Below are 21190 nucleotides of genomic sequence, written 5' to 3'. Positions count from 1 at the left end.
TGGAAAATTTTATTGGAGTATTTGAGTTTCGTCAAATAAAATGTGTAAGTTATTGGAGTATAAGATCTGAGACATCCCTGCCTTAAAAACCATACGATTTTGCTGCTTAAACCATAAAGTACCACAATAGAAAGATCATTTATCAACCGCATATATTCAGATGTAACCCGGAGTTACATCAATCCTAACAATAAGTGGGCAGTACAATTACTCATTTGGGTGTGAAAATCTTTGAAGAGCTCGAAAACGTTCTACAGCGGATACAATCACGGCGCACCACCTGTTATTTGAAAAATTACCAATCTCTTCAATCGTGACTTACAGATTGATAGAAGGCACGTCAGCGTAAGGATTTCCTACTTCTACTAGTTGCATTATATTTTCTTACGAGCACGTGGTAATAGTAACGGTTATTTACATAACCTGCGAATGAAGTGACTATTAACGCACGAGCTACAGGGTGAACTTTCCGATCAAATTTTTTGAATGATAGCGCTGTGAAAAGTGTCAAAAAACCTCGTTCGTGGTGCACACCTCTGACTTAGAGTGACCCCGATTGAAGTGCTTTTGCCTAGAGATACATCTGGGGAGGTGACGCTGCGCTGACGTTAAAGAATATGCATCCTCTTATATCACTGTCGAGAGAATTATTATTGTTCTTGTCACAATAGACAAAACCCTGGCATAGACAAAATTGGCCTATCCATTTTTCCCACAAGGGTGCGCTAAAGAGGCAGTGCTGCATACATGTGTGAGTTGAAAGCGGCTATTTGCCATACGTAATCAATGTGACACGTGTCAATGTCAAAACTTTTTGCGGATATTTGACCTTGGCGTGCACTTTTTACCGCACATGCGAATGTAAAACTTTTATTGCACGATAATATTTAATTTAACTTACGGAAACTCTAAAGTTCACACACATGCGCTGACACTCAAAACGCGTACGTAACACGTGCGAAGAGGTCTTTGCCGCCCTGAAGTAAGCGTGTGATATCGCTCTCCGCACTTGTTAAAAGTTCAAGCATCGAACCCAAAATATTTGTGGAGGATATGAACTTTCATATTTATGTAAATACATTTAGGCAAGTGATGTATGAATTGAAGCCAGGGTTATTCGCAATGTTATAAATACCGAGCCTAAAATCGTGCCAAGAGCACTAAAACGATTTGTGGTCGCAGTCGTAGATAAATTATGTACAAAGTACTCGACATACACTTAAATGATGCACTTTGAAATATTACCATGCTTCTGTTTGTGGCGAAAACGTTAATCTCAACTTGGCATTCCCAAGTTTGACCTACAATTTCATGATAGCGTTAGATCTGCAAATCGAATAAAACATATAATATCAGTTAAAAAGAGGAGGCATATAATGCATTTAATGACTCTCCTTAACGATTCGCGTTGACCTTTAGCATTTTATTATGCACTCTATCATTACGTACGATTATTAATAGCGCACGAGGAGTTAATGCGGCATTTAAAATCGAAATTTGAAAATGCACGAGTGTCGGAATTTTTTTTTCCTAATGAGTGAAGGATTTCTAATGAGAGAAACGAATGTTGTAGGCGGAACAATTGAAGAGTTTCGTGCGTTTGCGACTGCCGCCCTGATCTACAATTTTCTCAGAAAATCGCCAATCGGTATTATCAAAGTTTTTATGCGAAATTTAAGAATGTTATGTCCATTGAGAGACCTGAGAAAAAAACTTCAAATTTTCGTCCGAAGCGGGACGCACCTGCCTGTGATTTCGAAAGCCCGCTACGCAGTCTCCTTCAGATCGATACTTGTACTGCATTTCGGGAGAAAAAGATGTAATCTCTTCCAGTTATTTATCCTCCACTTAAAGACTTCACTCTATCGGAAAATGTAAACACGAGATTGGGCCATATTGTTGCTTTTCCATTGAATGTTATAACGTGATTTTTTCCCATATTAATTACATTTGTTTAACTTAGAATCGCCTGGTTTTCTAAATGCATAGTCTTTTAACTGCACAAAACTTACACTGCATTAATTATAATCAACTATATGAAATTTGTTTCACAAATCTGGCTACGAAAACGGCAAACGTTTTTCTTCTGTCCATTAAAAATTAGAGTCATTTATAACTCTGGATTCCCATTAGTCTCTATCCGAGTTTTCCAAAAATAGTTTCAACAAGCGAATATCGCCTGCGCTTGTATATGCAAGGGTTGGATGCTAATTTTAGTTCAATATTTCCCTTTAAAATGCGGACTTTAAAGTTTGAGTGTCTCTGCGACCTTTAAGCAAGACGATGATTTGCCACCTTAAATGGTAAAGGGTTAAACCCAGAAAAATTAAAAGACATTTGCAGTAATAGATACGGTTAATGACGTTTTGTTGTATTCAGAAAGATGAGTTTATGATTAAAGGAAAGAAACTGGAATCTTCTAGACATTGTTTTCTATTTCGTAAGGACGATGTTTTATTCGCAGGTATGGTAGGCACCTACTTGGTTATACAGGGTGTTTCATAGGCATACCGACTAACTTTCAAGGGATGTAGAGAGCATAAAAACATATATTTAGATTGAATAAAATGAGGTTCGAAACCGCTTCGTTTTTAAGATACAGAGTGTTTAATTTTTTTTTTTTTTGGAATATTTCAAAGACGTTTTGGAAAAAGGATATGAAATTAGGGACACGCTGTGGGGGGATAAATGTTGCGTTTTTTGGAATAGGTAGAATTTTTCCACCTACACTAGGGACGTCCGTACGCAACTAAAAACAATATTTGAGGTGTTTCAATATTGTTATGAAAAATATTTCCTTAAATTTTTAACGAATTTATCCGGAACTTTTGAACCTTTTCAAGCCGCCACTTATTAAATAAATTTTTATTTTTTTTAATATTAAATGTCTGCAAATGTTAGAACATTTTTTGACTATGGTTGATATGTTGTGTAAATCCCACGTTTTTGTAGTTCCGAGGAAGCTTTGAAGCAGAAAGAATCGTCAAGGAAACGGGAAATCTGTGATTCAATTATCGCCGATCCGACGAATAACCTGAGATATAGTTAATTATCAGTTTTATTCCCATGAACTTTATGTTTTGTCTGATAAGTATTCAAAAGTCCTTTTCGATATTATGAACGACATTGAGATATCATAGATGATAGAGAAAGAGATAAATAATGAAGATTGGTTGCATCAAAATTCCTAGCGGAGTTGTTTGCTCGAAGTCGTGTTAAGAATGTTCTTTCCAAAAAATTATCCTCGAAACTGCAAAAGTTTTTGTTTTGTATTCGAAACATCCGTTATTCCTGTTTTTTTTTCGGAAATCATAAACTACTGAACATCTAATTCGATGATTTTGGTAATCCAAAAATATAACGAACTACTAACAACTCTTGTAGCGAAATGCTGTTGGAATATGGTTTAACATTTATGTTAACCAGAATTCATAACAAATTACTACAGAAGAACGCCATCAAAGTGAATAATGAGAGTCAAATAATTTAAACTAATTAAGAAATCAAACGTTTTGAATATTTCTATTTCTGTATGAAATTGACCAATCGACTCTCCATCACTTTCCATGCTATTTTAATGCGATAAATATCGCTGAGGTATTGAAAACTCCATTGTATTAAACGGAATTCCATTTCATTCCCTTCACGACTCGTGAAGCACACCAGCGAGACGGATTTAAGTGGAAAATTTCCGATCTTAAGAACCTCAAAGAATGAAAATATTTCCCAGTAAAGGAGGAAATGCCTTGAAATGAAGGAAATGGATTTGCCTGTCATGCTGTAACGGGGACCTTCAGAGGCTTTGAAAATTACTAATAAGTATTTTTGATCATCAATATATTTAAATTTGATTTCAAGGAGAATGAGGAACGTAAGAAGTTAATTATAATATTGGGCATGGACGATTGCTTCTTATCTAATCCGTTTTAATGAATATCATAAAGGCAATTTCTAGAAATACGCGTTCGTCTCCGCATTGCGAAAGTTTCCTTCAGAACTTTCAAAGGAACAAATCCGGATGAAATAATTAGAGTAAGTGATGTGAAATGTAAGTGTTATCGTTACGTATGAACAGTGACAAATCTACAGAAAGCTTCCAAATTATCGAAGAAACTAATGGCCCTCCGATGAGCTTCACATATTGTACGCATTTACTGAAATTTTCATGATCGAGGTCTAATCAGACTGAGAGCGTAATTGCTTTTGTGAGAGCAGACAAGAGACTCGGTCTCGATCCGAGACTTAATTGTAAATAGAAGACTGAAAGCGAGACCATAGAAGTCTCGGCCTTAGTCTTAGGAAGTGCTGCATGCACATATAGTCTGAATTTCCGATTGTATTGTTGGTTAGTTTTCTTTAATTTTTTTTTTAAGTGTTCAAGCAAGTTTTCCTTGAATTCAAGAGTATGAATTCCTAGCATTGCGATCCGTCAATGATATTGTTGAAATTTCACCTTAAATTTCAATCTTTTCCAGAGCTCAGGAAGCAAAACGTGATGGCATTATTATTCAGATTAAGAATACAGGTGTCTGAACTTGAATGTTTCGTTACATGTTTCTAGGACCACCCCTATATTAACGTCTAACTTAACAGTGTTTACATAAATGTTCTACAAGGAATTTGTTAAACTTAACAGTAAAAAATTAACCGGGAGATATATGTCGTTCGCCCAAATTGTGCGAGCCACGAACTGGGGTAATAGAATTTCATCTTTTTCTAAAAACTTGAAAAGAGTTGCTGAAGTTCTTGTAATTGCACCCTTTAATTATTCAGTGGAATGAAATTTATAGGAAGTTCGGTTATTTCACAGAATTTCAGATTTAATAACCTAATTACTTCTTCGTTCTTTTCCAAATTACGTTGTAGATCTATTAGAAAAGTGGTCAGGATACCGTTTAGTATAAGCAGTTGCGTTAATCAGTGTAAAGCCATTCAAAATTATTCCAAGTTACTCGCTAAACAATGATCATGCAGCCCTTAAGTACGGCGTATATCCAATAACATACCTACTCTCTTAGGGTCTAATTTCCGTATCTTGAATATAATGGCGGATTTTTTCGTGTAATTGGCAGCATACAAAACGACCCAAAAATTGGTTATCAAGCTATTTTTAAGTAATACCAACACCCTTACTTTTTTCCTTATTATTTGGAAGTTCTATACCGACATTGAGCTATTTTCAACCAATATTTTAATGTTGGCATCTAATTCAGGTCCGTAATACCACTTTGGTAATCCCAAATCGTCGAAAGTGAATAGTTGCGGGTAACCCCGAGGTGCTTAATGTATACACCAATACCATGTGAGACGATGAACCGGGTATCTTTTTGACGATTTTTCTCGTGTCAAAAAAAAGGTCAATAAAATCATAAATGAACAACTTGAAGGACGACAGAGGAAGCACAATTCGAAAATTACAGGTGCGAAATTTTCAGAAAAGGGTATTTTGTGTAACAGAGATTTTTTTAATTACAACACCCAAATAACCCAATCTAGGCTGCTGGCACCATTGAAGTCAAAGTTTAGCATCACTCTCGCCAACATTTGAATTTAGATTGCGTTAATCTCCATCCAAATATCATGTTTCAACTTTCTAATTGTTATTCGACTCGGAACTGGATCCCGTGGATTTAAATGAAAGTTACGACCAAATAGCTGTTTTTCTTCAGTTCGGATTGAGTAACTAACTGATCACAAACTCTCGACTTTACCTTGATCCCGAAAATCCAAATCCAGTTATGCATGCAAAATGCCTTGCTACAGAAAACGTAAAGAATTGATGGTTATCGTCGCTTTTAACATAAAACTTTATGGAAATCAGCTAGATGAATTTCCAATAAAGGATTTGGAAACTTCGCTTGGTAAACATATTAGTTGACATTTTGATACGTTTTACTTTCCTGTTTTGAGAAGCGAGCAAACGACAAAATGTTTCTATTTTTCACCCGTACCTACCTAAATTTTTTCTATATAATCGGTTATGAATCAATTTTATTCAAAGTGCTAGCTACTATAGCTGCAAAGGACGATTCATAATATCGGGCAGGTCACATATTGGAATTTACTCATATTGGCGGGCACTTCACGGTCAAACAATAAAAAATTTACGACAACGTGAATCATCTAGAAATGGCAGCTTTTAGAAGTTCATCTTCACTAATCGTGGAGTTTCTTCCTCCCTTAAAACCATTGTTCGAATAATAAATAATGCACGTTTCCCAAAAACCACGTGTTTAGAGCGCAAAAAGGCTTATTAAATTCTAAATATGAAGGGCGAGTTTCGAACGATTAACCCGCTCTTAACTCGTAGTTTAGGATCTAAATAGGGCACATTAAGGAAATAGTACTAAAATTTATAGTTACAGTTGCGTTCATTGCTTCAGTTCCCAACACTACACACAAGAATTACAACCTTTTATTATCTTAAAATTCTGAATAAAAAGCACACGGTCAACTAGAGTTTACTAAGTGAGCGTCTGCATTGGGGAAAATTCTACATAATTTTTGAAGATATGACGCTCATTTACTGTTGTGGAGCTTCTACATACAAGGCGATTCAGACTTCAATCCTAAGGATTTTAGAAAAGATACAAATCATAATATAAAAAGTTCATTTGGATTCGTGTAATAAGCTCGGTACGGAAAACTTTGTTGTTCAAATAGAGCATGTTGAACTTCTAAGATTATTTTTGTTTGGTTTTTATATCTGCTACAGATTGCAAGATAATTAAGTTAAATATTGAGCGGGTGCGTTCGAGAATTTCCTGGACGCTCCTTTTTCACCTCTACGAAAAACCCCGATCGATCATTTTTTTGCGTTGTCCAAAGTATTTCCAATTTATATTCCTTGAAATTTTCCCAGTATTTATATGGTACCGAGTTGTCACTTATGCCTCGAAATCGACATTTGCACTAAATTTCCATTTATGACCAACAATAGGACTCCTCAGAAATTTTTTTAATATCCAAAAATTTTTTTTGTCTCTCTCAGATTTTGGGCTAGTAATTGTCATTTTCTTAATGATTCTGCCATGCCAATTTCACCATGAGTTTCTTTTACCTCCCCGATCTCAATGCTGACAAGTTGCTTCGATCAGTTCCAGTCTCTTAGCAATTAACAAACAATGTTCAAATCAATAACCAGGAGCCCAATAGAGTTTAGCAATACAGTAAATTAAACTCTGTGAAACCTCAAAACGTGCAACCAATATCTCGTTCAATTTAGCAACCTTTTATTTATTAGGGAGTGGCAACTAATTTTCCATTCCAGTTCGTGCTTCACCCATATATCCACTTGGAAAAGGAAAATCCCAGTGCATTACCAGATTGAAGGGAAATTCCAAAGCTTAATCCGACGTTAATCCCTTCGGATCAGATTTTCTAGCTGATGCGTGATGGCTTTATTGACAGTTGGTTTAATGATTTGTGACTAACATGCAACAATGTGATCTTTGATTGAAAGTTTATCGGCAAAACGATCAATTTCGTCAAGTTAACTAGTTAAGTAAAACATAATTGAAAATGCTTAAACACTACGCAGATTAAAGGGAATTCTGGAACGTCGATGCAAAATTCGGGAGAAATGTTGAATAAGAGCCAAATGTTCCAATGGCTTTCCGATATCGGATAGTAATTAGTCGGATTATATATGAGATATTTTCCGAGAAATATGGAACTAAGCTGTCACAGCAGTAATAAATGTTTTTGGTATCCACCTATCCGTATTTTCATTTATGACATCATCTACAGATTCGCTCACATCCGTCCTTGATAAACTCTCAACAAAAATCAGATGTGAATACACCTAAGTGGATTAGTAGTTACTGCCTGGATGAAACGGAATTAATTATACAATTATTGTTCCTGGAAAGTGTTAAACGATTCGAGACAAAATTGGGTTTCACACTCGGTTTTAACTGAGTTACACCCCGACAGCTCTGTTGTTTCCACTAATTTGACCCACATTAGTGCTGAAAGCGTCTAGTTCTAGGACTGACTCACTAAATTGTTTACACCGGCCATGAACAGGAATATTGACTTGAATAAAGATTTATATACTGCGGTTATCTCATTGCTTAGCCGTCAATCATATTAATTCAATGCGCCATTTTACACGCCTGTTCAGTTAAACTGAACGTTGTGGTTTTTTTTTACTTTTTAGTACCAAGAGCTGTAAGTGTTAATCTTATCAGATGAGTGTCAAGCTTGGATGGCACGTTATCGCCTCATATTGAAACATCACCTTATGATCACGTGAATCATAATGAGGATAACCGTCAGTTCGTATGCCACAGTTTTCTAAACTGTAGAGGTAACTCTCTAGCAACAAAAAATCTTCACGTAGCACTTCTAATATTCTGGTTTAAACATTATTAATGAATTATGTTCAGTATCAACAGTTGAGGTTCGCAAACTGAAGACCTGCGTCGGTTCCATACTTGCAACGAAGTCTCCGTCTGGGCCTTAGACTTCGTTCGCAAGATCGAAACAGAACACCCCAGTTGAACCTACAAAGTCCGATAATGTTAAAATTTAACCATTATGAAAATCCAGACATTAGAAGAGTCCCAAATTTGTTATGTTATTTTATAACAATACCTCTATCATAATATTCAGTATTCATTTCCCGATATTAGTACGGCAATTACGGAATATATCTAATGTTCATAAACTACTTCTTGACATAATGGTGGTCTTAAATTGTATTAGAAATTCCAATTTCCTTATGTTAGTCTGCTTCCGCAATATTTCTTGGCATCAGAAGCAATATATTCTGAATAATTGGTGCCCTAATATACCTTTCCCAGTCAAGTAAATACAGTCGCGAGCATAAAATTAGGGTCACTTGAAAAATTTCTTAAAACTTGTAGAAACAAATTCAGGGGTCAATTTTCCATCTTAGGTTGACCCTTCGGCATTTAAAATGATCTTAAACAAAATTCACGTTTCGATTAGCGTTCCACAAAAAGCTACCTACAACTAAAATGCCTGAAATGCGTTAACAGCATTACAATGGAGAGGAATTTTGTTTCAACCTCATACGAAGTTAGTCTTTATCAAAGATGGAACTTTGAATGCCTACCGGTACCCGATGAACGTTCTAGAAGATCATGTTGTACCGTTCATTGTTATTTTTACAGCGAACGCAACCTTTATATATGATAATGCACGGCCCCACACTGCTCGCATGGTCCCCGCTTTTCTGTACGAGGTTCCAATCACGCGATTTGTCTGGCCTGCTGGAAGTACGAATTTGCGTCCGAAAGAGCATATTTAGGGTGAGATAAAGAGGCGCTTACGAAGACATGTGCCGGCTCCTGGAAATTCCAGAGAGCTTTGCGAAATGCTAGAGCAAGAATGGGACAATCTTCCGCAGAATGTGATCCAAAACCTGATTCGAAACATGCCTTGTCGTCTACAAGCTGTTATCGCTGCTAGTGGAGAAAAACTCGGTATCGAAGTCCGTAAAAACTTTCATGTTCGGAATAAATGCATGTTTTTTTAATTTTATTATTTTTAATACGTTTTGCATTAAGCACAAAATTCTTTTTTATTCGAGAAATCATGACAAAATCACTACGTAAAGTTAATAAATTGTGTCGAAAGTGAAAGAAATTGAATAAACTATAAGCTATTAAATCGAATTCAAATTACGAGGTGACCCTAATTTTATGCTTGGAAATGAAGTATGGTAAATAACGTAGAAAAGAACTAAGAACGCACCCTTTCCCGAATCTTGCTTATATCGATGCCTTCAAGTCAGATAGTGATTTATGAACCCACACCAAAATTATATACCTCTTCCCAATATCTGGATTCTGTGTTTCCACGTAAACGATGAAAAATTATTAGAGCATAATGGCCTTATTTTTGAGTATATATTTCGTTTATACAGACATGTGCCAAGGGGGCCATAAGTCAACTTTTTTGGCAGCTGGCTCTCGACGCTACTTTCCGCAACATCCGCAAGGTTGAGTCATCATGGCGGCCTTCTTTCGAATAACAATACCATCGTCCAATACTACTTAATAATTTATTGTCTTTTATGCCAGATTATGTAAAGCAGCAAAGATCGCTTTTCAATATTAAATAAAGTAAAAGTTAGTGGAGTTTCAGGAACGTTCCAACATGTTTAATTAATCTTATTCTACTTGAATGGGGCTAAATTTTTCATTTTGGTTGTTTAATTTAAGCGGAATCGAGTCCAAGCCAGGCAAGACGACAAGTGAAAGGGGGACAGAGTATTATGTCAAGATAAGACACCGAATTCTAGATGTGCAACATAGTATACTAAGCATTGTGTTACTACACGCCATTCTTGCATAAGTTGTAATAAACTCGGAAACAACTCAAGCACGAAGCTCGACACACCACGATATATTATTCCTGAATGGAGTTGTGAGTGGTTCAAATTAAATCATCATGAAAGTGGAGGTATAGGCATGAAAACTTTTTGAATATAAACGTTTACATGTAGGAATTCAAGTAATTAGTTTCTAAAAGGTACATAGAGACTTAACTTCTCGATGTTTACAGGGCGTTCGTTTATGAAGCTCAAAGATACGATGTCGGTTAAATTGGGTCGAAGCTGCGCAATATGCCGGCCAAGAATGGCCTCATCGGATTGTTACTATGGAACTATCAAAACTTCATTTGTAAATCTGCGTCCACCGATATCAACAATCTGCAGGACTAAAATAAGGACAAGGAACGTTTTAAGATCTGATGCTGAATGTAAAAAGATGCAAAAGACTCTTGGAAGTGAAATCTTATGAGCACCTCTTATAATCATCTGTATATTCTTCTTTTATTTTGTCATTTCTGAGGCAGTCACATGACGTAAACTTGTACACGAGCTGCAAGTAGTCCTTTCAACAGGGGAATAGAATCTTAAATATCTTTGAATTAGCCTCCAAGAAGTGTTATTTTAGTCAAGATATTAAAATTTTAACTTTTTTTGCCATTCAGGACAGACAACAAGAAAAGCTATCTAGCGCGTTAGTCCATTCAATAATTTAATTCATTTTTCCGGCATTATAATGAAAATCTCAGTTTTCCCGTTTCGGGTGCGTTATTTTAAACAATTAAAATTATTAATATAAACTTTTAGAATAGAATTTCATTAGTTAGTGTTATTTTCCGTGAAGAACCAATTAAAATTGGTATTTAATTATTCGATATAATAAAAATTCGAATTCAATTTTAAGAAATTATATTTTAATTCAAACTGTACCAAAAAATAACGCTTTACGTTATTAGCTTCAGTTCACAAAGTCCAAGTACATGTCCAGGCCAGAAAGCATACTGTCATTACTGGACTACAATCCCCCTTGAATTTATCAGTATGTCTGGTACCTCCATGTCTACAGAAAAAGGAGAAATAAAAGCCGTTCATCATAGGCGCCCCCCACTGAAAACAGTAGTGTAAACATATTTTCTTTATGTCACAAGTATGATAATTTAATTACGTATTCTGTCTAAATGTATTCTTCCTCCTGTCTCCAATTCAGCAGAAACGGTACGAAGTATTTTCGCTATGTTCAGCGAGTACCCTACTCAAATGTTTTCAAAAGGACACCACAATGATGATTTAAGATGTGGTAAAACGTCGACAATGACGGACTAATTTTCGACTCTACATTGTGTTTATGAAACTTATATAGCCGAAAAATTGTCAACAAATCCAGTTTGATATGTAAAGTACCGCTCGTAAATACCTAATTTTCAGAATACGGGTTTCAAAGTTTTATAGAAAAAATCGGAATTCTATAAAGTATCCAAATTCAACCATGCGATTTTTATGAAATTTTTGCACAATGCTTGCAGTGCGAATCACATTTTTAGGTCCACTTGGGCCGTACTTAACAATGCTAATGTGAACATTAAAAAAATTAAAATTATGCAAAAAGCAAAAACTATTCCTATGATCTGTGGTGAGTTTTGAATGAAAAATCTCTTCTAATCTTTCCTATTGTGATGTACCATTTTTCATGGAAAAAAAATGGAATTATTTTAAAGTGCATCAAGCCCATTGTGTTGATATAATACAATCTCCTGTCCAGAGGGTCCGAGATAGCTATGATGTACAGCGATATGGGTCATCGAACGAAGAACAATTAATATACTATTTAATATACACTTAATAGATGAATGTCGCCTCGTACACCGTATAATGGTTTTCGGCGTTGAGATTCTTCTACTCTACGTCAAGTGTTCTAGGTGTTTCTATTTGCAGAAAGCGGAAAATTCCATACCTGTTTATCAAAGAGTTTTCAAGAGTATGTAAATCATGCACGTATGCCGGGAAACGGATTATGTACAAACGTTTAAGTATTTGCAGGAAATATCACAAACATTCATCCCTCTTCGAGTGTAGACGCAGTAAAATCAATCTGTAGAACTGTTATATCTACTTTAGCTTTCAAATTTGTTGGTGGATTGTTCGGCCCTACTGCACACCTGGCACAGTCGTACATTTATTGAGACATAGTTAAATGATATGCAACTTTTTAAATACTCATTTTCGAAATTCGCTGGTATTTTTACTATTTAACTCGTGGTAAAGTGGTTTTAACTCGGAATAATGTGTAATTCCACCGCTCCAACAGCTCCTGCGGGGATATGAGGGGTTATTTCCAAAAAAATAGTAATAATAAAGAGGACGAATAATCCGCCTCAAATTTATAAAAGATATTTACGGAAAAACTATAAATTTAGTTTTAACCTCTCGTGGGAAGCAATACGGATAAACAATACATCCACCACAATACTGAAAACTGAACAAAAAGTAATTGTTTCCTCTGTGCTTTTTATTTCGATCTGAGACCCTGGCAACTATTGTCATAACGTCCTAATAAGCCAGTTGAAACTGGTTTCAAAGGCTGGATCGGTGCCTCAATGTCCTAATAACCGTACAAGGGAAAGGAGAGAAGAGCGCCTGAAAATTATTTCTCTCCTTGAAATGTCTGTTTGTTGTGCTTCCGTTCCAGTAACACTGCGACTGCTTAAAAACTTTCCAAAACTAAACGAAATAACTTCTAGTTTAAATCGAACTTTTGAAAAGTATGTGCAGCCAGATTCTATATTCTATTATGGTAGTCTTTTACTGAAACTCGTGAAATATCTCGATACAGATTCTATCAAAATAAAAATCAATTGAGAAATCATATAAGTCGGTTGACTGAATGGATGGTAATAGGAGAATGTGGAGGAGGAATTTAGTTTATCACCTTGCAGGCATTTCATTTCTTTATTACTCCCAACCCTCGTTTCAAGTTTTTATTCCCTGCGAACTGCTATTGAAAAGTCACAGGATAAGAAACTGGCGTAGCAAGTTACAACTTCTAGTAGCTGCGTTCCTTTTGCTGCCTCGAAGTTCCCGAAACGACCTATAAAACTAATTTTCATTAGCAAAATTTACGTCTGCCAATTTAACTGTACCCATTAATCTGGTAGAAAAATTACCGTTTTCCACAATGTTTCGCTTTTAGCGAGTCGGAGGAAGGAAAAGTTTTTTTTCAATTCGATGGGCAGTAAATTTTTGCTTGGACCATGATCGGATAAATGTATCCTGTCCCTGAAGAAATGAAAAACTCTCGAAATAATTGATGCGATAAAATTTTATCGCGCTGGACCGGAATATTTTTTTTATATATAATTAAATTATTTCATTAAGATATTTTCAAAGTCATTTACTTAATGATGTAAAGGCTCCTACAAAAGGACGACGGAGTCTTGCCATCGGTGAACAAATATTTATGATAGAACAGTCACTTGGCTAAACGCCCGAATACGTCACCGATGGCTCGACTGCCCTTACCTGGTGTCCCGTACACCCGCTAGAAACAGCGAAAACGGGAGCTTTATTTACTTATAAAAGAGGGAATTGTGAATACAAGTCACTCCGGGTTCTATCAACGTTACGATTTGATCTGACCACGTCAAAGCTTTGAAACCGAACTTCCTGTGATAAATATTTGTTCAGTGACACCACCGAAGAGCGCCACTCAGCCCCGTAAAACGTCTCTCACTTAACAGAATTATTAACATGTCTACGATGGAGTTGCTCGGAGGTTTATCAATCCATTTCCCGTCCAAAGGCGTCCAATAGTCTCAAATCGAGAAATTTTGCCGGACCAACCATTCAATTGCAACATTTCCTTGTAATCCATGTTGGCTATCACGCACACATTTGAATCTCAATAAACATTTCGATGCTCTGTTTGTTGTTTATTTCTACTTGCAAATTATTTATTTCAATCAAAAATTACTGATTTAAATTTTTTTAAGTCGTTGCATCTGTAATGATCAATACCAACATATTGATTATTACTACTTGTAGTAGAATGACTGCAAAGCAAATTTGCTTGCTAATTTTCATATTGCAGTTTTAGTACTTTATATTCGTCGCACCTACATCCGCATAAACACCAAAAATTACAAACTTAAACTATTTGTTGCAGAAAATAAATCTTCGATTCTAAATTTGCATGTTTTTTTTTTAATAATCACTCTTTAGTAAGAACATAATTTCAAAAATAAGCAGTTTTATTGCCAAAATATTTCGGTGACACATTGAAAGACGAGATGAAAATAATATTCAGTGTTTATTTCTGGCTACTGAACTTGTGTTTAGTTATAAATTCTTTTTATTTATATGACGAAATAATTTGATATAATGCGAAAATCGCATTAAGATATTACGCCATAGAATCCAAGCACGGCTCTAACGTCTTAAATTCTGCATTGATCTTAAAAGGTCCCTTATTCCTATATTGGTTCTTAAAGTTTTAATCATACTTCGCAGCTCCTCAATATCGGCAGGTACAGATTTATAAATTAAGTCTTTCGTAGTTCCCCATAAACTATAATCTAATGGCGAAAGATCTGGTGAGCGTAGCACCTCATAGCTTCACTCCTCATTTTGCAACTTGGACTAGACCGACTAGGAGTTGCCTTATAGAACGTGATATACTAGAGCTTGTATAGATTTTTTATTTTATACGATCTTTGATAATAGTTTTACGTGTCACTTAATTAGTGAATTATTTATTTTATAACTTTTTTCCGAAGTTGATTCTTTCCATTCTCTCACTTGCCCTAGTATCTCTATTAAAATTCTGTGTAAAACGTATTTGGTTCTTTTATGCTACTGACCATGGTCGTCAACCTTACGCAAACATCCCGAAATCATTAAAAGGGCCTCCCATTACGCATACAAGCTCAAAACGCCAAATCTGGCAAAAATATTCCTCAAGAGCCATTAATGAAATTCTTTCATAACGCATGTCACTTCTCCAAACTCAGCTTTTAAAAATCATGACTTAAAAGAGTTTTCAACCAAATCCCTGGCATTTGCTTTAGTGAGTATAAAACCGACTTTTCTACATCAAAGCCCAGTTTCACTCCCCTTACCTTATCTCAAGGAATAAAGCCACATCAGAAAAGATGCTTTTACTATAATACAGATACATTCACTGAAAGCGTCTCCAATTTACTGTGACACATTTACACAGACTTAAGCCAAACAAATACAACTTTAACTCTCGACGAGTGAGTTTATGTCATAATGCGAAGTTTCAAACTCTATCTTGGGCCAGACAGAGTCCAACATCATCCATTGATGACGTACGTAGGCGAAGCGTCGCGACGCATGGCGTTCCAAAACCGACGGAATACTGCATCAGCAGGGATCTCCGGGACGCCAGCAGATATCCTGCTACTGTGGCGCCCTCCGACGGAATCCCAACTCTCGTTATCCTTCGGGATGGTTTAGGGAGTCGGCATCGTGGTGAGATTTTATTGAATGGTGCCAATTAAGTGCCTTAAAATACGGGAAGCACGGGAAAGGAGGTTGAGTTGAATATGATTCCGTATTTTTTATGAAAAATGAATGGTAATGTTTAAAGATGGATAATTAACATAAGGGCGTTTTGAGAATGTTGAAATATTGACGAAACTTTTGCTATGTGGATTTCTTAAGTCATCTTTTTTTCCGGAGTTTCGTTCCAAAAGTTAATTTTTTGACTATTTTCATACTCCGAAAGCCTTATTGAGATAATCGTTGGGTCTTAAGTAAAATATTTCTTCAAAAAGTCGATTTTTCGCAAACCTGGAAAAGTTGTTTATTTTCCAACAATTAATTTTTTTAATTTTATTTTTTAATTTAGAACTTAATTTAATTTAATTAAAATTAACGTATTTCATGACTCCTGTATTTAATTTTGTATTTAAATTCAGTCTTGTATCTCCATTAATCACGAAATATGCAGTGTGAAGAGGCCCCTGAATCTGAGTGGGTCGTTTAGAAATTGTTGTATTCCAAACGCAGTTCTGGTCTTAAAAAAAAAACTTTTTAAAAGGAAAAAACGTATTATTAAGTAATGCCAATATATTAAAAACCAAATTTTCCAAAATATCCAAAGAGAATTGGCAAATAGTTTCGAATATACAAGGTGACGTGAATTCGGATCGGTACTACAAATCGAAAGTTTAGCAATCCCCTGATATATTGAAGAGCTAACAAAATAAAAACGTTTCTCCATCACTTCCATACCATTGACACGCGATCATGGAGATTGCGACAAAAAACCTTTCTTCCACACCTCAAAATTAAAGGCGAGTCAATTGAGTTATTTATAAGTTAATTTTCCTTGTGTTTATTGTTGAGTGATGAATAGGCATATTTAACTTGGAAAAAAGATTTCTTTCAGAGATTTATTTTTAGAGCCTCTATTATATATCAGACCAATAACGCAACAATTTACATATTGGGTGAACGAAAATAGAAAAAATAATTAAGATCCCTAGGAATGATACTTTGGGCAAAATTTATTAGTATTAAACTATTCGTTCGTTAAAATTTGCCTCAATTTTAAAATCAAAAGGAATTATAAGGGTTACTAGTCTTGTATAATGAGCATCTGAAATCTGAATATTTCCCAATTTCTATGTAGTTTTTTCTCGATTAATTTATATTCAATTTCATTTAAATCCAATTTCCAGTTCATAGGAATAGCATTTAAATGGAATGCGTCAATTTTAGATCCTATTTAAATGTGGAACACAAATATTATAATTTATTCTTTTGGCATGTAGGTGTTTAAATCTAATAATTAGGTTCTGAAATTGCCTAAATTTTATGATTTCGCCATGCTTGCTCCCTGCTGCTTCTAAATCTGTTGGAATATATCAAAAGGTAATTAGGTAATTGACATGGTACGAAGCAATCAAAACAACATTGTACTATTTATTTTATGTAATTGAAATGGAAGGTGTTTAAGTATTTAGAGCACTGAACAGCAATATGTTCGAACACAGTTATGAATAGAAATAAGTTTTTAATAGAATTTAATGTATCCAGGAGTTAAAAACCATATAATGCGCAAAATTATCTATAATTCTTTGACGACTGTTATTTTGTTATTGGTTGGATCAAAACCGGTTAAAATGAAAAATTTTGATCAGTAACTAAGTATAAGTGCGTACAGCTTCCAGTGCTGGTGGGCACACGCTTATTTTCCGCATATTTACAGTCTAGCTGTATTTAAGTTGTAAATAAATTTAAATAAAAGTTGTCACCGAAATTCACTGTAGTGGCACCATGGCTACCGAAATGAGAAATTAGATTTGTAACCGGAGCGTATTTTTTTCGATATCTTGTTTGTGTCGATAATCACATCACATTTTCGAAAAAATCCACCTAATTAAAACAGTTTATGTTGAAATGCATTCCGATTGACGATTTTATTCATTATTCCATGCTGGATAAATGCAATGGAATTACAGCGACTTATGCACGCGTTAAAAATAAGTTCAGCATGTTCTATGTTAAGTATATACTGGAAAATAAGTTAATTTTGGACGATATTTTCTCAATTTACTAAATCTATATCACACTATCGATATTAACTACCGATAAAGGTGTTTAAGTTTTTTTTAATGGATCAAAAATGATTAATTCGTAGGTTTTTTTCTAGATGTTAATGGTTGTTTTTAATAATACCTGTTCATACCTACTATTCTATTCGTATTGTCATTCACACAAACGCGTTAAAAGTAATGTACTTCTACAATGTGTGGTTTCTTTTCAGATGTCTAACGTAGCTACCCAAATTCAATTTAATTTTTATGGAATTAACAATAACCAACCACAATCACATGTAAAGAATATAAAGACAGGAATCATTTCACAAAGTTTCAACAAATTCATTATAAGATTAATACAATTACGTATTTTTTTGTAAATAAACAACGATTAAAAATAACATTTTGAAATGTATTTTTTTTAATTAGTATTTCGGTTAAAGATCAATCGAATGTAAATCTGTTTTCTAATACCCTTATTGATTTTGAATAATATTTTGACACCTTTAATTGAGTTATTATTTATTTTCAATAGATGCTTGTTTTAATCTGATGATGAATAAAATCAAAGAATATGTAATCAATATAATTTTCAATCCGTTTTTCTGAGTCTTCTTTCTTACAGCTTTGCATGTGTACGGTTATCGTTCATTTCATTATGAGGTAATTATATTCAGTCAGTTTCCTTTCTCAAGCTCAACTGGGTCAACCAGATCACACAATTATTAGATCGATTATTAATGTCTCAATTTGAATATTTATTGTAGCATTATTGCACCATGCATTTGAACGACTAGAAAATATTACCTATGAATAATAAAATAACCATTTTAACACACAAACTACTTTGGTATTGACATGTATTTATTTTATATATTTTTTTTTATTTCCCTATGTAACTCTTGTCTTGTATGTAGAATTTTTTGCCATTAAGACTTACATTGACATAAATGTTTGCTTTTTAGAGTAATTGTGGTTTATATTGTAATAAGCAATCCTTTATTTTAGTGAAAGACAATATGATTAAAATATTTGAGTAAAAGAATTAATTTCTTCTTCAAACCAAAACACATCTCTTCATATTGTAAACAAAACCTCAAATATAATTGGGTATTATTTAGTTCGATATCCTGCTTATGAAAAAAAGGCATAGCTGTCACGATTTTTGCTTCTCCCTTATCATCCCTCATTCATTCAACATCTGAATAATACTTCATAGTAATAAGTAAAGCACGATAACATTTCAAATTCATATATAAATATACTCTTCAAGATTTTTATAGTCAAAATTAGGAGTTCAGAAGCATCCAAAAAATTAACACCAGAAGAAACTTCTGTCTTTAACAGATACAATGTACTTTTGTAAGCAATTATTCCCAAAAGTTATGTTCTGACAAGAAACACCCTCCATCCACTGTGTGTTTAAAAAAATTCCTTGATGCAGTTCTTTAAAGTGAAGTACTTTGAAAAATTCACTCAATATATTCTGATGTCAGTCAGCTGTGATGATGTCATAAAAAAACATAGATTCTACTAAGTGTCTTTGTGACTTAGCAACCAATATTCCAATTTTTGGAGAATATCAAGATGTGGTTCATATTCTCACGTTTTGTAAATTCACATAATCTGACAAATGAAAGCATGCATCACCAGTAAAAAACGTCAAATCGAATAGGTCGTCATGCATTGTTTGATCCAACGAATTGTAATATCTCAGTGTCCTTTCATAATCTAGGTACTGCAGTTCCTGAAACACTTGCACCTTTTATGAATATAATCCCCACTTTGGGATAGAAATTAAATGACTAGTGCTAGGCAATACATCCTCTTGTAGAGAAAATGTTCTTAAGGCCGTGCTTGGATTGTCATTTACTACTTGCCTTACATTTTCAACAAATTTCGGGGTTCTTTTGGGTGGTCTCCCATTTCCCAATTTCCCTTGCAAACTGCCAGTTTCAAAAAACAATTTCACAACATAATGCAAAGTGTCGCGAAATTGCGAATCTAGCACAGTAATGTGGGAAAATTTTTCAGGAAACTCTTGAAGCCAGAGTTGAATTTCAAAGGCCCACTCTTAGTTTATAAACTGTTCATTCCGAAAATAAGACTCAACAATTAAGGCTATTTGTCTGGACGTAAACATTATTTTTAGCACTTAGAAAACTCTAAGTAATCAATACACAAATCTGTGGAGTCTTGAATAAGACTAATTTTAATAAAATCCAACAAATAATAAAAGTAAACGTAGCCGTATTTAAATGAGGTTAGGTTTATTCGTTTATATTCGAGATTACATAGAATATATCAGACATACGAAGTCGACGTCAAATAATTCCAAATCCTACTTGACCTTTTTTTTTAATGCACTATATGTATATAGTTGATAACATATCTATAGAATTATTCTATTATTATATGTATATTTTAAATATGTATTTTAATTTCCACTTCCATGATCGGAAATTAAAAAAAAACTAATTCGCTCACATAATTCTTTCGCATCCAAGGTTTCAAGAGCTTGTTGAAAACGGCATTTTTATTGATTATTTGAGAAAAATGTGAATTATCTTGTTTAATGAGGCTTAACGTTTAGACGTGAAAAAAAACCTGATAAAAAATATAGGTTTGGTGTCGTTTGTGACGTGCTTCAGTTTCTTTTATCTAGTGACGCCACATATAACACCACGTTCGCACTAGCAGTTATACACGCACAGATTACTCTATCTCAAAACTCTCAGTTTGTGTAGTCGTAGCTAGGCGGCGCCGGAAAAAATTGCCAAGATATTTTTGTAGAAAGTTTTTACTCGCATTGGTAGAGTATGGTTTTTTTTTTATCAATAAGTTGAGCAACCTCAAAAAATCCAGGCATACATGATAATTTTGCACTAAGATAATTAAGTGAAAATTTAGTTCTTCGATATCGACGAAAACGGGTTAGTGGAGTGGGCTAAAAAAAATTTACCGACAAATTTTTTCTTCACGAAGATAGTGCCGTCCATGACAATTTTATTGATGCAATTTCTCAACAATATTTACATATATATATATATATATATATATATATATATATATGTTAGCAGATATTTGCAAATTGTGGTATTAAAATGTTTATTGAATTTCTGCACTTGAAAAAAAAAATTAAAAACCAGATAATTTGTTTATTGATTTATTTAATTTATTTCAGTACTGGGGACTTAATAGGCTTGCTAGTCCTCTCAGAACTGTAAATGTGGTTTCTCTAATGCCTCAGAAGAAAGGAAAAATGGTGATCACAAGATCCACCATTTAAAATCGTTTTGCTATACCCTCTCTCAAAAACAAACTC

At 34.4% G+C, this 21190-nt stretch overlaps 1 protein-coding gene across 3 annotated transcripts in view; it reads right to left on the bottom strand.

The window, feature by feature from the left end:
- Positions 1–15696, bottom strand: part of LOC136340658 (dipeptidyl aminopeptidase-like protein 6) — a 52182-nt gene extending 36486 nt beyond the window's left edge. For 2 of the 3 annotated variants that reach the window (XM_066284886.1, XM_066284888.1), the window contains exon 1: positions 15415–15696. The gene's annotated coding sequence lies outside the window, so the exon portion shown is untranslated. Of the gene's footprint in view, positions 1–901; positions 1043–15414 lie in introns of those variants that run through there. The other variant, XM_066284887.1, reaches the window with a different exon arrangement.
- Between the last annotated feature and the right edge of the window lie 5494 nt (positions 15697–21190).

The sequence above is a fragment of the Euwallacea fornicatus genome, chromosome 8, assembly GCF_040115645.1.
Source record: "Euwallacea fornicatus isolate EFF26 chromosome 8, ASM4011564v1, whole genome shotgun sequence".
In the NCBI taxonomy this organism is placed as follows: domain Eukaryota; kingdom Metazoa; phylum Arthropoda; class Insecta; order Coleoptera; family Curculionidae; genus Euwallacea; species Euwallacea fornicatus.
This window is presented reverse-complemented; position numbering and strand designations above follow the sequence as displayed.